Raw genomic sequence first — 14,650 nt, 5'->3', positions numbered from 1 at the left:
TTTCCTTATACTCAGGAAGACCGCCAATCCCTTGGTGCCCTCCGTCCCCCAGCTAAGGGCCTGCTGGAGAAAAACGACACCATCTTGAATTTAGATCACTTCCAATCTTACCTGAACCATAGGAGTCTTTCACCATCTCCTATTCCACAAGCCAGCTTTCAAAACTTTTACCAGCCATCTTCAATCCCCTTAACCCATTCCACCCTTCCCTCGCTCTCAACTGAAAAAATCTTACCTCCTGCTTCATGGAAGAAAATAAGGCAGGTGGTAACACCCCAAAACACTCCACCTCTTAAAGTACACTTACCTTACCTCTTAAAGAGCACAGCCTTACCTTAATTCTTCTCTCTAGTTTCAATACTTCTGCCTATCATTTATCAATTACCTCTTCACTACTGCCAAACTTTTCATCTCCACTGACTCCGCTCACCCATGTCAGCCTTCACTCTAGCCTTCCATTCACCAAGTCCACTCTGACTTTCCTCACTTCATCAACTTCCAATAAGACCTCAACAGTGTTAATTATGGCTTCCGTCTCCACCATGCTATTAAAAATTTTCTTTCAAAGTTCACTAATGATCTACTACTTGCCAAATCCAAAGGGCTATTTTCAGTTTGCATCCTATCTGACATCTCCCCAGCATCTTCTACTTCTACAACTCCCTACTCCTCGACACTCTTCTGCCTTGACTTCAGCGGTTCATGCACTCCTGGGTCCCCTGCTGCCTCTCAGATCAGTGCTCTCAGAGACTCTCAATGGCTCTTCCCCCTCTGCCCAATTAAATTAGGATTCTCCAAGGGCTCCTTCCTTAGTCCTCTTTTATTCTGACTTTCCAGACTCTCCCTGGGTGATCTCATTCAGTACCAAAACTTCAACTATTTTTATATTTTATTTCCTATTCCAGCCTCTCTGCAACTCCAGACTTATATTTATAACAGCCTCCTGGACCTATTCACTAATGTGCTGTTTATTACTTAAAATTACATGTCCACAAGCAAATTCTTTATCATTTCCTCCCAAAACCTACTCTATGCTATACTTTGCTTAATGGTATCACCATCCACTTAATCTTCCAAGCTAGAAATTTAAGTGTTATCAACTGTTTCCATTGATAACTAACCACCCCCTCCCAAAACTAATGCATCAACAAATACTTGGAAATATCTCAAACTCTGTCTATTTTTTTTTCTCACTGCCACTATCTCAGATACAGCCCTTTCCACTGCTCACGTAGACTATTATAAGTCTCATAACCTATCTCCCTACTGCCAATGTTCCCTCCATTAGTCCATTTTCCTCACTGGTACCCAAGTAAGTTTCCTAATTTCAAAGGTAAGCATATCACTCCATGCCAGTTTGAATGTATTATGTCCCCACAAAACGCTATTATCTTTGATGCAATCTTGTGTGGGCAGACATATTAGTGTTGATTAGATTGTAATTCTTTGACTGGGTGTTTCCATGGAGATGTGACCCACCCAACAGTAGGTAATAACTCTGATTAGATAATTTCCATGGAGGTGTGGCCCTGCCCATTCAGCATGGGCCTTGATTAGTTTACTGGAGCACTATATAAGCTCAGACAGAAGGAGTGAGCTTGGTACAGCCAAGAGGGACACTTTGAAGAATGCACAGGAGCTGAGAGAGGAACTGCAGTTTACAGAGACATTTTGGAGATAGCCTTTGAAAGCAGAGTTTTGCTCAGGAGAAGCTAAGAGAGGACAAATGCCCCAAGAGCAACTGAGAATGACATTTTGAAGAGAAGCTGCGGCCTAGAGAGAAATGTCCTGGGAGAAAGCCATTTTGAAACCAGACATCCAGAGCAGATGCCAGCTATGTGACTTCCCAGCTAACAGAGGTTTTCAGACACCATTGGCCATCCTCCAGTGAAGGTACCCAATTGTTGATGCATTACCTCAGATACTTTATGGCCTTAAGACTATAACTGTGTAACCAAATAAACCTCCCTTTATAAAAGCCAATCCATTTCTAGTATTTTGCATCCTGGCAGCATTAGCAAACCGGAACAACTCCCTATTAAAAAATCTTTCTTGACTGCCAACTGCAACAGGATACTGTCCAAACCCCAAGTGAGGCATACAAGTGCCTCTGCATTTTGTACCCATCTCTCACCACCACCACCCCCACAACACACACATACACACCCTAACAACACCAACCAGCTAATGAATACTTCACTTTTGCCACCATGAACTTCTCACCACTCTTCAGACTTGCCATACTCTTAAGTATCTCCACAAACTTTTGCACAGGCTGCTTCCTCTGCCTGGAGCCAGATAATCACAGCTCAAAAGGATGAAACTGGCCCCACTTACTCTAAACTGGTATTGCTCCATTCTCAGCGCCCATTGCTCACATGTGAGGAGCAGCACTCAATTTACTGCATTCTTTATTTAACGTTTGTCTCTTCCAATACATGTGCAATGCTCCTGAAAGGTAGGGACCATGGCTTACGTGTCTCAGTAGGTGCCCAGAACATTACCTAATGTAACCAACACATTAGAAGCCAAAAAACTGACTGCTAAATTAATAGACTCATGTCCCACTTGTTATCAATAGTTCTTTTTTTTAAATGCCTCTGTTCTGAATACCAAATAGCTCTTCCGGAATACTGTATGCCCATGATTCCGTTTACCAAAAACAGTCATGCAACCTTCTGTATGACAGTCAAAGAAACATATTTTCAAATTTAAAACATGGTCAAAATAAATTTTAGTTAAATGTGTCTTTTGGCTTGTTGGTTGGCTGGCTCGCTGGTATAGGTTTTTTGTTTGGTTGACTGGTTGCTTGGTTGGTTTTGTTTTTCTTTTCTACAATGTATATTCCATCAGCTACAGACTTGGTAAACAAAGTCTATATGATACCATTGCTGACTGTTCCATTATAAAGTTGAAAAGCAACTATTCAAATGGATGAACAAACAAACGGAAACTCAGAAACCCAGAATTTTATGCACAGTTCTGGCCTAGAAGTGTACTCCCTGGCTTAACAATATATCCTGCCTGAGAGCGCCCACAGCTAGGGCTAAAGCAAATGATTCCTAATAATCACTAATTCTCAATAAATCCTTTTGACACAGGTAGATGTTAGTGTTTAATGTTAGAGGAAACTAAAACTCAACATTTAAATGATTTGCCCAAGTCATGAAATTAAAACAAAGCTCAGATTAAAATTCTGAAATCTCTAGTTCTCAGATCCATTATAGTTGACCACTGGCCAATTTACATATAAGTCAGCAATGTCTCCAACTAAGAAGTATTCTGAAAAGTAGAGAGGCAATCTGAATGTTACGATGACATGCAATAACGGAATAAGCATTTTTTCAAAACTCAAGACGAAAAGTCAAAGTGATAGCTGGTAAAACCTAAAAATACGCTTCTCATTATCCCATATTTATTCTCCAATAAAATAAATGTCAAAAGCAAGAAAAAAATTAAGTTAACATTTCAAACTGTCAAGAAATTCTTGCTGCACAAATTACATCTTAAACACAAATTAAATCTATTTAGTTCCAGCTAATCAGAAATTGGATTACTATTTATTAGAGTTGCAGATTTAAATTATTAGAATTGAAAAATAAGTAAACCTATATCCTTGGCTTAGGCTTAAAATTCTTACAGTGTGCCTATGAGTCATACAAATTACTCTAAAATTAAAAAAAAAAAAATAGTAAAATGAATAACTTTTGCTTATATCCCTCATCTTTACTTGGATCATATCTTTCATTAAACTCACTAGCATCATTTTTTTAACCTGTTTCTTTGCAGCTAGCTACAAAATGGGCTAAGACTTTCTTAAGAGGCTTAGCTGCCATGGGAGTCAGCAAAGCATAAGCAAGCCACAAATATTAAAAAGCCCTGGGAAAAAAAACAGCCACAACTGCTGAACAAGGATATACTTCATACATATCACACCCTTGCCAAACACAATAAAAGTATCCCTAAAAGGTGTGTGAAATTAATTATGTTCAATCAAATCATATTTTAAATACATTGTGGGTCATTAAAGTAAACTTGGAATAGGTCCTTCAGTAAATAAGAAGGTTTTACAGGTGCATGTTGTAACTGGCTTACAACTTTGGAGTGTTGGCAGATGACAGAGCACGGACTGAGCCCTCCCTGACTGCAGCAGGCACCACAACGCTCGGTGCTTTACAAACCACACCCCACCCAATCCTTGTGATCACCACACGAGATGGGTACAACTTTCATAGCCATTTCACAGAGCAGGAAGCTGAGTCTTCACGGGGTTAAGGAAGTGACCTGGGGTCCAGCAGAAAGTGACAGCGGACCTGAACACCGTGCACAGATTTTCCTGCACTCCACACTGCAGCAGCCTGCCCGCTGTCTCCTTACTGTGCTGTGGAGCCCTAACACTTGCCTTTTCCATCTCATTTTTAATCATCCTTAAACATTAAGGACAAATAATAAAAATAGCTGGATAACGATCAGAATAAAAGCTGTTCTTATTTATTCATGTTGTTCTCTTTAACTCTTAAAACTCCGTAACTTCCACCGTGCCGTGATAACCGGAAAGGGCCCTTCCCAAAGCCGACTACTGTTATTATCGTTGTCAGTTTCTACAAACGAAACAGCATGCCGGTTCTCCCCTAAATCCAGAGGACTCTGATTCTGTTCTGGGAGGAATCTGAAAACTCAAGCGATACCGTTAGAAGTCGCTTCCTTTGCCCGGCGGCCTACAAGGCCGACTGACTCGGGTGCGCTCTTCTACCTTGTCCAGGGCACAGATTTCTTCTCCCAAGCAGCAATCCTCTGGTCAGATTTCACGTTGACCAGTTCCATCATCTTATCAAACTTTATTTAGAGCCTTCCTCATCTGTCCCCAGACTGAATTTCACTGGGCAAGTTGAACCCCGCCACCCGCGCCGAGCCTGGGCTGGGGGTCCGGGTCGCGCGGAGTCCCCCAAACCCGGCGCGCGACCCCCAGGCCTTGAGAACCAGCCCCGGGCCTGCCGGGCCAGGCCCCTCCCCGAACGGGCCTGCACGGGCCGGGCGACCTCCGCCCAGCGCAAAATTCCACTCGAGAACCTGGGTGTAGGGGCAGGGGAGGGAAATTAGGCAAAACAAGAACCTGGCGCGCCGCTACAAGCAACTTCTCCACTCGGCCGCCGCCGCCAAACGGTTTCAAATCCTTGCCTGCGGCTACCGCTGCCACCACCCAGCAGACCTGGGCGGGGACTTCCGCGCTCACATTTCCCCGCCCTCACAGCCGCGGCGCGTTGCCATGGCTACGGCCCGGGCTAAAGGCTACCACCGCGCAGCAGGCCCGGGGAGGGGACTTCCGCTCTCGCATTTCCCCGCCCTCCCCGCCGCGGGTAGTGCGCGCGGGTGCGCGCGCGGCCCTGTTGTCATAGCGACGTTCCGGTGTGTCGCGCGGCTTCGCGGTCCCTGTTCCAGCCGGGCTGCTTCTTGGCGCTTGGGAGACCCGGACTTCCAGGATAACCCAGCCTCTAGTTATCTGGACGCTGCCCCTTGAGTACCCGCCTCAGCGAGGTGCTTGTGAACTCTTTAGGGGCTGTGAAGAAAGAACAAGTGAAGGGCAAAGACGATGGGGGTGCTAGCGGATGTTCACAGATGGGTGTGCCTATTATTTGGACAGATATTGGGAAGTGAATGAGTCTAAAGAAGTGAAAACCCAGGGGTGAGTGAGGTTGGATTAAGGGGGGGGGGGGCAGTATCTTTTTTTTAAATTTCATTTCATTTGAAACGATTCAAGGTTTGAAAAAACTGACCCCAAATTCTCTAGTCTCCTAAAATAAAATTCTGTGTAGAATAGCAACATCAAGAGGAAAATGGATTTTTGCTGCCCCCAGGAATTGTTTTCACCCAGCCAGTTTCATCCATGGCAGTGACTGTCTGCATTGCCAATGTGGGTGTCCTTTGGTCTTCTATTACATTTCTGGAATTCTCTGAACAATATTTTTTAAAATACAAGGCAAACACAAATTTTAAATTGTAAAAACACTGACTTAAATGAAATTCGGTTTACCGCTGTTTTTCATCTAATTTCACAACAGGATTCCTTCTTCAGTATCTTCACAGGATGGTCACTGTGATGCTAAATCTAATCTAAGCACAGCTTGAAGCATCTTTTCAATTTTCCATAAAGAAAAGAGAAGATTGGTTCATTTGTAACTAGTTACTTTCAAGCTTCCAGAGGCAAGTCATATTCTTTTCAAGGTGCTTTTTCTGACCCATCCCAATGGAAGTAAACTCACCAACAGTTCTTCGTTGTTTCAGAGATAAATCATGAAAACTAAGGAAAAGAAAGAGTTCAGAATGCTTTTAAGATTGTTTTGTTTTCAAACGGTTATTTGAACATATTTGTAGCTAAGGAATGAACCACAATTCGGATCATTTGCACTGTTTTGGATATATCATGTGATGATTAAATCTGATGATCTGTAGATTTGAAACTCTTGCTCTATAAAATTATATATTTTAGTAACTGTAGCAGAGACCAAGAGGCTACCTCCATTTTGGTTAAACAACTGTTATTTGGGTTATCTCTTTTATAAAGCCAAATGTAATCCTAACTGATACAGTAACTTACTTTTCTTAATTTAAATTATATACATATAAAATTTATATATGTCCTAAAGGCATTCTTTGATACCTTCATTTCCCTGAAATCAATACCAAAAGTATACATCTTTACTAATAAATACAGAAAGCAAGTTACAAAATAGTTTATCTACTTTTATACCCATTTACGTACCTACCATAGACATGTGCACACGGGCAACACACACACAGGAAAAAAAAACTTACAAGAATATGAATCAAATATGAACAATAATTATCTAGGCAAGGAAATTAAAGAATGTTATCATCACATTTAAAATATGCAACAAAACTCAGGTCTTTTCAAATTATGTATGAATTATTGCCATCTTTGTAATCAGTAGAAGGTCAGATTTCCCCCCTTTTTGTATAGAGAACAATTGAGTTCACATTGTTTAGTGTGATGTAGACTAATTCTTAATTTTAAGTTTATATTTTGAAAATAAACAGATCCCTTTCAACATGACAAGTATAACATAACTAACTTCCCACACAGGAAATAAGAACAATTTATTTTTTAGGATCCTGTTTGTACAGTCATTATCAACTTCATTATTTGTTTTTGAAACAAACGTTCTACTTACATTTAAACCATTTGCAGTTGTTCAGATATATGTTTCAATTTCACAATCTTTTATTTTATTTTCAAAGATAAAGATCATGTATAAAGTATATATGAAAATATATATATGTATATATGAAATATATATGAAAAGTATATATGAAATATATACATAACTTGACTTTGTAATTGTACCATAGTGTTTTCTTTCTCTCCTCTATTCCCATAACATTATTTATATACCTTATAACTATATGAAATATATACATAACCTGACTTTGTAATGGTACCATAGTGTTTTCTTTCTCTCCTCTATTCCCATAACATTATTTATATACCTTATAAGTAGGTTGCATAATCTGATTCCAAATATGATTTGTTGTTTGTCTTCTTACTTCCTACTATATTGTCAACTTTTGGAAAACAGAGATCCACCTTTGTGGTCTTCACTACTCCCCAACATAGTTGGCACTATTTGAGGTGACTCACTCATCAGTTCACTTCTCTGAGAAAAGAACCTCAGTTATAAAGGGGTTTATTTGGCTACAAATTTACAGTTCTACAGCCATAAAAGTGTCCAAATTAAGGCATCAACAACAGGATATCTTCACTGAAGAAAGGCTGATGGCATCTGGAACACCTCTGTCAGCTGGGAAGGCACAGGGCTGGCGTCTGCTGGTCCCAGGTTGTGTTTCAGCAACTCTCTCAGGTTCTATGCATCCTTGCTTCTTTCTCCCAGGACATTTCTCTCTAAGCATCTAGTGGTCCTCTCTTAGCTTCTCTGGGGCAAACTCTGGGCTTCATCTCTTAGCTTACCATCTCCAAATGTCCTTCTGTCCGCAACTCCAAGCATATCTAAACATCTCTGTTGACTCTGGCTCCACTTCTCTCTCTCTCTTCCTGAGACTCTTGAAGGTCTCCGGTGATCTAATTAAGACCCACCCTGAATGGGCAGGGCCACATCTCCATGGAAATAATCTAATCAAAAGATTTCACCCACAGTTGGGTGAGTCACATCTCCATGGAAACAACCTAATCCAAATATCCCATAAGACTGGATTAAAAAAACATATCTTTTGTGGGAGACATAATATATCCACACCAGCACAGTGGGTCACTTCTCCATAGAAACAGTCTAATCAAAAGTTCCATCCTAATCAAAAGACTATTAAGTCTGCTCCCACAAGATTACATTAAAGAACATGGCTTTTGTGGGGGGCATAATAGATTCAAACCAGCACAAAGCTTTTACCCTCAGTACCTCAGAATGTGCCCTTATTTGGAAATAGAGTAGTTGCAACTGTAATTACTTAAATTAAGATGAGATCATACTGGCGTCGGTAGGCCCCTTATCCAATATGACAGGTGGCCTTAGAAAAAGAGGGGAAGACAGAGAGAGGAGAACAATTTTTAACATCTACTTACTATTCCATCATTTGGCTGCAACATAAGTTTCCTAATAATTCTCTTGTGGTTGGAAATGTAAGTTATTAGCATTTTTTTCTCTTATAAATAATACTGCAGTAGATAACTTTGGATATATACATCTTGGCTGAAGTTTCAGCAATCTCCATAAAAGAGATTCCTCTGGGTATAAAAAAAAGCATTAAGACTTATTATAGTACCGCCAAATTACTTTCTAGAAGTGTTTGCAAACTTTTAATCCCACTCAACAATGTATGACAGTGGCTGTCTCATATGAACAATTATGTTTCTTTGTACTAATTGTATGTACTAAAACAGCATCTCCTTTTAATTTGCATTTTTTATTATTAGAAAAGAGGACATTTAAAAATATCTGTATTAGTTTTTTCTTTTTATTCTTCTTCAAACTATCTCTTTTGTCCTCTGCCCTTTTATTCCTGGAATTTGACATAATATACGTATTTTCCAGATTTTGTATTTATTGTTTCAAAACTAGGTATGGCTCTGGACATAGTACTTATGCAAAGGTGATATTCTAAATAATCAAATTTCAGTCAGCGGTTCACCATTTTACATTATTAAGATACTCTGTATCATTAGAATGAAATACATGAATATGAATGACTCTTAGCAATCTAGATGGAAAGCATTTTATAAATACCAAGAATTATCATTATGTAAACACAGAGATAAATATCAGACTAATCCTCTACCCAGCAAATTCCTTAAATTGGATAGGAAATGATTCAGAACATTCTGTTTACAGACCACAGAAGTATTAATTATACCACAAATAGATGCAGCATGTAGAGAGTGGAAGGTGAGGCATATTTTCTTCCTTCACTACTAAAAAACAGTCACTCACTGCCTTCCCACAATGATTCTGGATCCCTTCCTTGTGCCAGAACTAAGCATCATTCAACATTCCATCCCTGCTTCTGCTACTCACGCTATCCTGTCTTCTTGGGCAAGCCATGCTAGAGGCTGTTAACAGAAGTAAACTGGCCATTCTTCACTCCCCTTCCACAACATACCTCTCACCCTAGCCGGCATCCATGCAAGCTATCAGCCACCTACCAGATCACCTCATCGTCTCACCTGTACAAAAATCTTTCCTACCAACCCGTTTCCGCACTCCTCTCTCGTTGTGAAATTCCAACCTCAGACTTCAGTTACTGCCAGGAAGCCACCATGAAAATGCATAGATTGGCTAGCAGTGAAAGAACGGCAAAAGAATCATCGTTCTGATGTTTGTACGTCTGGTTCTGCCGCTTATTAGCTTTGTGAACCAGGTAAATAAAGTTACATAACCTCCCTGGGCTCCAGTTTCTTTATCTTCCCTATGAGATGGTCGGGAAGACTGAATTAAAGGAGGGCAAACTTTTAGCACAGTGTTTGACACAAAGCGACTTCAACCGAGTCTTCTTTCTGTTCCCACTGTTTTGTGAACACTTTGAAAAGCAATAGATGCCACTAGGAGGCAGCATTAGCACAGAAAGAACTAGTTATGCTGTATAGAAACATTACACACACACACACACACACACACACACCATCCAGACACACACACATATAACACAAAAACCACACACTCTCACACCTACTCACATACACATGCACACACACCAGGCATGCATTTATACACACGCATGGGCAACAAACATGTTCACACACACACATTCTCTCACCCACACAGATATACTCTCACACACATGCACATTCCACATTCTTTTCTTTTTTTAAATATTTTATTTAGGGATTTATGTGGGCTCATAGGCAGGATTAGGGGCTGATCAATAGTGGTTGTTGGGAAGCATCTCCAGGGACTTGCTTGTCTTGGAAAAAGGCCTCATTGACCACAGGCAGCTCACAGGGTTCTTTGGGTCTGTACTTGCTAGTTAAGTGCTATTACACAAAATGGTAAGACCAAACTCAACCGTGCTAAGTTACAGTGTGATAATCAGCTTTTGTGGTTGTAGTTTGATCTCGCCTCGTGGGGCTTCCTGTGGAGGGGTAGTACTTTCTGGACCATCAGCCAGCAGGGGAGTTCCCTGCACGCCGTGGCTAGGAGGGTGGAGCTAAACTTTGATGGCAGGCAACCTGGTGATCTAAGCATTTAAGAAGAATAACATTTTGAAATGGGAGTCTACTTATGGGGCTAAATGGACCACATAATAATTTAATAGAGGGGCTGCAATTGGGCAGTTTCCACCAATGGGCTCCTCTAATATAAATTGCCTCTTCAAATTGCAAAAATAGCAATTTTTTCATTCTGTGAAAATATCATTAAATTAGGGGAATCAGTATTAAGGCCTATGCTCTAAAGTCTACACTGATTATTTTTTTTCAGGGGTCCAAGCCCATTCACCAGCTTGAAATGCCTTCCAGTGAACAAAATAATGCAAAAAGCCATTCCCAGCAAACATGATCATTTCTGTGAACTTCTTTGTGGAACCGGCTGGTAGAACAGGAGGAGGTTCTATGGCTTTAGAATAGGAGTCCTGGGCTTGTGGGTCTTTCGCATTCTGAATACCTGATGTTACCAAATGACATATCTATTTATTGTACACGGGAGTAACCAAGACAATAGAGCAAAAATCCTTTTGTTTTATTTCTTATATAAGTTTAAAGTGATAAATCTTAAAATGTTAGTAACTTAATTCTGAGTGGTAGGGATATGGTTGTGAGATAAATGATGCATAGTGCTTTTCTACATTTTTAAAACCCTTTCCCCCAAAACAAACTTTTTTTTAAAATATAAGAGAATATAATTTCTGTCTCTTGGAAAGTCTTGTTAGTTCTTGTTAGTTCTTATAATCACAAAAAAGCAATTGGAAAGGACCTGTTTATATTACTTAATTATTGTTGTGTAACAAATTACCTCAAAACAGAATCTACTTCACCTGTAGAGTGCTCACTCACCTGGCCAGCAAGTTGGTTCTGGCTATTGGGAGGAAGCTTCCTCAACACATGGACCACTTCATAGGGTTGCTTGAATGTTCTGGTGACATGACCATGGGCTTCCCCCAGGGCTAGTGATCCAAGAGAGAGCAAGGCCAAAGATGCAATGTCTTTCCTTGATGCAATGTCTAGCCTTGGAAAACATTCTCCATCATTTAGGCAGTAACTTACTGATTTCACAGGGCATCCCTTTTCAAAGAGAGAGGAGACTACCCAAGGGCATGAATTCCTAGAGGCAAGAATCATCGAGGATTATTGACTAAGAGATTAGCTGCGTTAAGAGGTTCTGCTTGCAGTCCTGATTAGGAATGAATCAAATGAGTTATAGATAAACTGAGTATGAAAGATTCCCAAAGTCTGATCATAGACCTTTTTCATTAGAAATGAAAGCTGGACCACTATGCTGAAAGACTTTCCAAGAGTGGAATATTCCGTCTACTTCCCCTTCCTGTTGAGAACTGAACTTTTTACAAGCCTTGCCCAATATCAATGACTGTAGAGCTGTTATATTCTGTAATTCCTCACTGAATGTATGGATAATTTATAACATAAGATCAACACCATTCTAACAATGAAATAGGCTGGTGAATGACCTCACAAAAGAAAAGGTGGAAGGAATTGAAGCTTCTGAATCTGGACAAGAGAGGTCTATAATGATAGAAGAGATGTCATAATATCAGCCTCCACTTCATATGGTTGTTGTCAGATTTAGTGAAATAATCCATATAAAGTGCTTACCACATGTTTGGCACATAGTCAATTCTCAATAAATGCTAGCTACTAGTAAAAGAGCACAATGTTCACTATTTATTGTCTATTTCGGACACTTTGATAAGGGTTTGTCTTTAATTCCCCCAACATACCCTGAAACATAGGTACCATTTTACCATTTTAAAAATGAGGAAATGTGCTCTAATTAGTTGATAAATTTGCAAGAATGAGTCAGGATCCAATCCAGGACTTTGGCTCTTACCAGGTTGTCACAACACCCCAGGGATAGAAAATTAGTGGCATTTTCTGTGGCACCACAGAATGCAATGAGCAGTAATGGAAGTTACAAAGATATATTTTATTCCATGGAAGGAACAATCTCCCAAACACTACCACCCAACAATTAGAAAGCAAACTTCTACGTAACCATCTTAAGTGTGTACAAACCAATTAACAGAGCTTCAAAGTAGATGAAGTAAGACCTGACAGAATTGAAAGCAGAAATGGAACAATTATAATTATAGTTGAAGACTGACACACTCCTTTCTCAGTAATTGATAGAACAGATAGATGGAAAATCAGTCAACATATGAAAGATCTGAAAAATACTATCAACCAAGTTGACACAAGCGATATGTATAAAACATCATACCCAACAATGGTAGGATATACATTTTTTTCCAGTGCATATTGAAAATTCTCTAAGAAAGGCAATAAAACATCTCAATAAAATTTAAATTTAAATACCAAGTATGCTCTCTGACCACAATAGAATTAAGTTAGAAATCAATATTAAAAATCAAGAGGAAAGGATCAGTATTTTAATAAATGATGCTGTAATAGCATGAAAGTATATGAAAAAAGACAAAATTTAAATTACCTCACACCAATCTCAGGTATAATCTCCAAAAAGATCATAGATCTAAATGTTAAATAAAATAAAATAAAATCATATAAGTATTAGGAAAACACATGAGTAAATTCCTCTTTTCCTCTTTAACCTGAATATTAAGACAGATTTTATAACTGAGATACAAAATCCAAAGGCATTGAAAGAAACTGTTGATCAATTTGGCAACCTGAAAATAAAAACACTTCTGCGTGACTAAAAATCCAATAAAAACTCAAACTACAACTGACAAATTCGGAGAAAACATCACAGGAAAAGGGCCAATAGCCATAATATGTAAAGAACTCTTAAAAATTGAGGGAAATAAGTCCAAAAATCCAATAAAAATGGGCAAATTATATATGAACAATTTACAAAAACCAAAAGATATAAAAGCAGTGCTTAAATATATTAAAGTATGTTCTACCTCACTCATCATAATAAGAGAGATCCAAGTTAAAACTATTCTAAGATACTTTTCTCACCTATGCAATTGGCAAAAATCGGAAGGTATGACTATACATTTTGATTGTGAGATTAAAGGAAAAGAGGTAGTCTCATACATTGCTGCTGGGGATGCAAATTAGTACACTTTTATGGAGGAGAATTTAGCAAGATTAACAAAACTCTATGTGCATCTACCTTTTGACCTAGTAATACCAGTTCCAGGATTTACCCTGAAGATATGCTTTCAACAGTACAAAAATAGACGTGCATAAGATCATTGATTGCAGCATTGCTTGAAATTGCAAAAACATTGGGAACAGTCTAAATGGTCATACATGGGAATATGGTTGAATAAACTACAGTACATCTGCACAGTGGAGTGCTATGCAGCTCCAAAAAAGGATGTGGAAGCTCTGCATGAAATGATATGGAATGACTTCCATAATACATCTCTAAGTGTAAAAAGCAAAGTGCAAAAAGTATCTAGCAAAAATAGCATACTATCTTCTGAATAACAAAGGAGAAATAAGAAAATATATCTGTTCATTCATGCCAAAAGAAGCACAGGAAGTATAAGCAAACAAGCAAAAAAACTAGACCGGTTTTCTACAAGAGGTGATTGAGGATGGAAAAATTGTGGGAATGGGTTGGGAATGGAGCAGAAAGAATAGGGAAGAGTGACGGTTTTCTGAGTGTGCCTTTTTGTAGAGTTCTTTCTTTGGGATCCATGTTAATATTTTACATACCAAAAAAAGTCAACACTGAGGAGGGAAAAAAAAACACCTTTAGATGAAATAGAAACAGATAAACAAAATTGGTTTTCAAACAACTAACATAACCACACTAAGGAGAAGTGGAAAAAGAACTAACCCAAGTAACTTTTAAACATAGCATCTTGACTATTTACCCTCAAGTTAAGACAGAAAGAAACGTAAATAAATATTGGATTCTACTTAATAAGTTTGGGTTAGTGGTATGGGTTAGCAGCTTTGAAAATATTGTCTGCGTACTCTGGAATTGAGTAAATAAGTAAATAAATTATGGATAAT

At 39.0% G+C, this 14,650-nt stretch overlaps 1 protein-coding gene across 2 annotated transcripts in view; it reads right to left on the bottom strand.

Annotated features, from left to right (window-relative positions):
* CEP112 (centrosomal protein 112) overlaps positions 1-5,220 on the bottom strand; it is a 560,812-nt gene extending 555,592 nt beyond the window's left edge. For both annotated transcript variants that reach the window (XM_037809125.1, XM_037809126.1), the window contains exon 1: positions 5,114-5,220. The gene's annotated coding sequence lies outside the window, so the exon portion shown is untranslated. The remainder of the gene's footprint in view (positions 1-5,113) is intronic.
* Positions 5,221-14,650: the final 9,430 nt, after the last annotated feature.

The sequence above is a fragment of the Choloepus didactylus genome, chromosome 18 (genome assembly GCF_015220235.1).
Source record: "Choloepus didactylus isolate mChoDid1 chromosome 18, mChoDid1.pri, whole genome shotgun sequence".
In the NCBI taxonomy this organism is placed as follows: domain Eukaryota; kingdom Metazoa; phylum Chordata; class Mammalia; order Pilosa; family Megalonychidae; genus Choloepus; species Choloepus didactylus.
The sequence above is the reverse complement of the archived record's forward strand: the minus strand, read 5'-3'. Positions and strand labels throughout refer to the sequence as shown.